Source organism: Lathyrus oleraceus, chromosome 2 (genome assembly GCF_024323335.1).
Source record: "Lathyrus oleraceus cultivar Zhongwan6 chromosome 2, CAAS_Psat_ZW6_1.0, whole genome shotgun sequence".
NCBI classification, from domain to species: domain Eukaryota; kingdom Viridiplantae; phylum Streptophyta; class Magnoliopsida; order Fabales; family Fabaceae; genus Lathyrus; species Lathyrus oleraceus.
The window spans coordinates 271830278-271836228 of NC_066580.1; positions in this window are offsets into that span (position 1 = coordinate 271830278).

Genomic DNA, 5951 nt, shown 5'->3' on the forward strand with positions numbered 1-5951 from the left:
TGTGTGACACCCTTCGGGGCATAATTACTCTGATGAATATATTGTTATTTTAATTATAATAATTTGGGGGTCTTTAGAAGGGTGTTACACCTATGATATGATGATCTCGCGGACGAGGGACAAGTTCCCAAACGTCATTTCTTTTAAATTGATTAAGCTCTTCTTGCATGGCCATTAGCCAAAATTCATCAATCAAGGCCTCTTTGGCATTTTTAGGTTCTACTTGTGAAATAAACGCGAAGTGAGAACAAAAATTACTTATCTTAGAACGGGTCATTACTCCCTTTGAAATGTCTCCCAAGATGTTGTCAATGGGATGGTCTTTTGAGGATTTCCAAGCTGTTGGAAGATCATTCACTTCAGCTGTCTTTTCTTCCTCATTTTCTTCATGACTAGTATCTTCCTCCTTCTCATGGGCAGCTGTTTTGGACTGATCAGTTTCCTCAACAGCTTCCTTGAGTATGTCTTCTGTAGATACCCCTGCGTCATCAAAAGAAATACCTTTTCCGACATTTTTCGGATAAGACTCATCAAAAGAAACATGAACAGATTCTTCAACAGTAAGTAAACGCTTATTATACACTCTATATGCTTTACTTGACAGTGAGTAACCAAGAAAGATACCTTCATCCGCTTTTGCATCAAACTTCCCAATATTTTCCTTACCGTTATTCAAAACAAAACACTTACAACCGAATACGTGAAGATGTGACAAGTTTGGTTTTCTTCCTTTCAAAAGTTCATAAGGAGTTTTATTTAAAATAGGGCGAATTAAGATTCTGTTTAAAACATAACAGGCTGTGCTGACAGCATCAGCCCAAAAGTATTTTGGTAATCCACCCTCATTGAGCATTGTTCTTGCCAACTCCTCTAAAACACGATTTTTACGCTCCACAACGCCATTTTGTTGTGGAGTTCGAGGAGCTGAAAAATTATGCTCAATACCATACTTGTCACAGTACTTCTCAAAGTGATAATTTTGAAACTCACCACCATGATCGCTACGAATTGTAACTATTTTGGAATTCATTTTGTTTTGGGACAGATTTGCAAAATTCTTAAAAGCAGAAAAAGTTTCATCTTTGCTATGAAGGAATATAGTCCAAGTAAATCTAGAATAGTCGTCAACGACTACAAAACCATAGTAATTTCCACCTAGGCTCTTTGTCCTAGAGGGTCCAAAGAGATCCATATGGAGAAGCTCAAGGGGTCGTGAAGTTGAAATTACATTTTTAGATTTAAAAGAGACCCTCGTTTGCTTTCCCATTTGGCACGCGTCACATAGGTGGTCTTTTGAAAATTTTATTTTTGGTAGACCAACTACTAGATCCTTAGATACAACCTTATTAAGCAAATCGAAATTAACATGCGCTAAACGTCTATGCCAAAGCCAAGAATCATCATTCAAGGTGACTAGACATTTAGTACTTGTTAAAGGTACATCAAAAAGGTCAAGCATATAGATATTGTTTACTCTTACACCCTTAAACACAACGTCCTGTTCAGCATGTTCAATTATGCAGCAAGTTTTTGTAAAAGAAGCTTTATAGCCCATGTCACATAATTGACTTATGCTTAACAAATTGTGTTTAAGTCCCTCTACTAGATGGACATTAGAAATAGTAGTGGTGGAGGGATTACCTACACTACCTTTGCCGAGTATAGCTCCTTTGTTATTGTCTCCATAAGTAACATATCCCTTCTTCTTTGCCTTGAAGTCTATAAAAAGCGATATGTCACCGGTCATGTGCCTTGAGCAGTCGCTGTCAAGAAACCACCTTCTATCTGCGGAAGCAAGGCACTCATCCTACAATATCAAAAGAGAGAAGTTGGTACCCAATTTTCATTGGGTCCAAGTGGGTAAGTGCTAACATGGTTGCCTTTTGGCTTCCATTGATAAATACCTTTAGGAACAAGAAATCTCCTAAACTTGCATTTCTCAATGGTATGGCCAGCACGACAACAATAATGACATAAACCATGATGATGTGGTTGTTTATTCTTGTTCATTAAATCCTTTGGAATGAAAGAGTATTTTGCATATGGTGGATTTAACGACTTTTTAAACAACCTAGAGTCAACGGCATAAGTGACCTTAGGTTGCAACGCTTTTTCTAATTTGACCTTAAGAGTGTTTACCTCTTTTTGCCAAATATGACAAGCGTCACAATACCTAACTCTACTACATCCATCAATGTCAATATCTTTTGAATTTTCTGCAATACTATCTTTCAACGCTTCTAAATCATTTTGAGCTTTGTATACTTTACCTTCCAAAAATGAAAAAATATGTTTGTCGGAAGATAGTCTTTTAAAAGCATCTACAGCTTCATTATGCAATTTTTCAAAAGCTATTTTTAGTTCGGAAAAAGACATAGAAGAGAAATTATTGTAATAGGCTTGTTTTACCTTTTTGTCATTGTTTTTCTTCTTGTGGTAGGACAGATTTTTTGTGTGAGCCATAAGGCACAGATTTGCGGCTTCATCACCATCACTTGAGCTTTGTGTGCTTGATGAATCACTATCACTTTCCCATGCAATGTACGCTCTTCTTTGTTTGCTGTACCCTTTTGGTGAAGCTTTTCTTTTATCCTTATACTTCATAGGGCAGTCCGTTTTATAATGTCCAGATTTACCACAATTAAAACAAGATCCTCTTCCTCTACTCTTCTTGTTCTCTTCTTGTTTCGAATCTGTAGATTGTCTTCGAAACTTCATGAGATTTTTGTCGGAATGCTTGACTCCATTCTTTCGAATGAATCTATTATATCTCCTTACAAACAGTCCCATTTCCTCATCATCTGAATCTTTGTCACTACTAGAATCATTTTCACTTTGCTCTTTTCGTGAGGACTTAGAGCTAGAGGCCACAAGAGCTATTGGCTTCTTCTCTCCCTCTTTGTCTCTTTTCTTCTCCTTTTCCTTCTTACTTTTGTTCTCATATTTTTCAAGACTTTCCAATGCTTGCTGATGTTCTTCCAGCTTTCCAAACAAAGTTGTAATCGTAAGTCTCGTTAGATCGTTGGCTTCCTTAATTGCTGTTACTTTAGGTTGCCATTCCCTGCTAAGACACCTGAGAATTTTATTAGTAGCAATTTCATTGGAAATAGGTTTTCCAAGCGCATTCAATCGGTTAGTTAGATGAGTGAATCTCTTTTGCATGTCGGAGATAGATTCTCCTTGTTTCATGCGAAAGAGCTCAAACTCTTGATTGAGTGTGTTAATCCAGGACTGTTTTACTTCAGTAGTACCCTCATGGGCAACTTCTAAAGCATCCCACATTTCTTTAGCTGTCGTGGAATGGGATACTCGATAATACTCATCAACACCAAGTGCTGAAATTAGCATGTTTCGAGCTCTCCAATCACACGACCACTTTTTCTCATCTTTCTCATTCCAATCATCTTCTGGTTTAGGTACTATGGCGCCAGCCGCATTTGTCATAGTAATTTGAAACGGACCATTTTCAATGGCAGCCCATACTAGCCTATCCACAGAATTTATATGAACTCGCATGCAGTCTTTCCAGTAGCCGTAATTTTCACCGTTGAAAATAGGCGCTCTATTATACGCCCCATTTGGTTCAGAATCCATACTGTTACAGGCAGCCACAGAGCACCAGCGAACCGGCGCTCTGATACCACTTGTTAGACGGTGTGGCTAGTGATCGAGAGGGGGGGGGGGTGAATAGATCACCTCTTTAAAATTTAACGGATTTAAAGTTTTATCAGAGTTTTTAAAGTTGGCGGAAAATATCAGTCCCGAATCGACTTCCGTCTATTCTGAACCGCTACTAGAAAACCGGACACACGAGTTTAATGCTGGATTTGAATAAGAATGACAGAAACTATCAACACCAGAATTTTAGCTAATTAAATGCACTTATCATTAAAGTCTATTTCCAATGAATAAAACCTAGCTAACAATTTTGTCAAACATTTGGTGTGTATGTGATCAATGATAAACAGCAGTGGAGTTTAGTTAAAGAAGTTTTCTTGCCACTGCTGTCTTGCAAAAGGTACAATCACAACACACTAACTGAAATTGCGAAAACTGTTTGAAACGTAAAGAGGAGTAAGGTAAGAATACAATACGCAGAGATTTGGTAAGGAAGTTCCCCACGTCGTCCTCGCGTGTGGGTACGTCTCCCTCTCAATTTCAAATGAAATTGAGAACTTTGATTATCAATTATTGCCGAATTCGTTGATACAAGGTTATGATACAAAGACAGAATTCTAAATTCCAAGAACTTCTTCTTGTATGAAACCTCCACTTGATCTGAGCACAATCAAGAATTTCCTGCACGAAATTGCAAACAATTCACCGGTTCCACGACCTGCTTGCGAAATCCCCCGATCTCCAAGAACTTCTAAATTCCAAGAACTTCTTCTTGTATGAAACCTCCACTTGATCTGAGCACAATCAAGAATTTCCTGCACGAAATTGCAAACAATTCACCGGTTCCACGACCTGCTTGCGAAATCCCCCGATCTCCAAACGCAACGCTGCGGCTGAATCTGTTCTGCAAACGTGACTAACAAACCCGCAAGAACACTCCAGTTCTTGAAGGACAAACCAATAGGTTTTTCCTCGAAACCCCCTTCAATCTTCAACTCAGCTAGATCCTCGATCGTTCCACTGAAAACCTCAGCTAGATCCTTGATCGTACCGCTGAACGTTATCTCGTTGATCCATAATCCGAAGAACAAGAATGATTATGTTTTGATGTTCTTGAAGAAAAGTGATTGAGAAGATGAAGAAGATGAAGTCTCTTTCAGGTTTCTATCTGCTCTCCAACAACTGCTGCTACACTGCTTTGATCTTGTGTACAATTGTTTTTCCCTCTAAGAATTCGTGTTTTTCACTGCTGTCACAACATCTCTTATATATGCTGAAAAACAGAAACTGTTAGAGCACAAAACAGACTTATGCATTGATACATGAGAGTATGCATCGATGCATACGGTAAGATAAGTGAGTTTTTGGTGAAATGAATTAAGCATGTATCGATGCATAATTCGTATGTATTGATGCATATGACATTTTCACTAACATGCATCGATGCATAATACGCATGCATTGATACATAGGGTGTTTCAACTGATCATGGATCGATGCAAGGCTCGTATGGATCGATCCATAGAGCATTTTGCCTGCTCATGTGTCGATACATGACTCGTGTGCATCGATGCATACTGAACAAAAATTATTTGAAAATTGCAACATGCTGTATGGATCGATGCATAGGCTTATGTGTTGATGCATACTGACACAAAATGGATTTTATGAGTTATTTTAAGAGATGTATCAATGTAGATCTTTATGTACAGACATGCAACAATAGAATGGGATAAAACACACTAAAAACACTCATGTGTCATGTATGGTAATGCACAACCATCATTTGGATGATGATCACACAATTTGCTATCAATCAAAAGCTATTCAAAGTAAAGAATTTTCTCACAAAAACAAGGTTTACCATCTAGACCTCTAAGACAAACATGATCATATGTAGTCATACAAACAAGATCATTTGCATTAAACACAAAGTGAGCCCTGATAAATTATATGTGTGAATCTCTTACCTCCTCTCTTTATATTTAACATTTTATCTGCCTATAATGTTTATAAAAAAGTTTTAGGAAATCTTTCACAATTCAAATCCCTCTTGTGTTTTTCCCACCTTCAATTTGCATAAGATCACATGTCTCTTATTTGAATATTTAACCATGTAAAAGTAAATATTATTTTGAAGTTGTATGTCCCTAATACATTCAAGAGAAGAACCACAATATGGTTTTGTTGCTTGTCTTCTAAGCTTTTGTTTCGTTCATATTTGTTTATTCAGTCTCCTCATCAATTGCACATCTTTGAATTGAGATTTGAACCGATTTATTTTTAGCATGCATAATTCAATTGGTTGTATTTGAGTTTGATTATGATGTTTT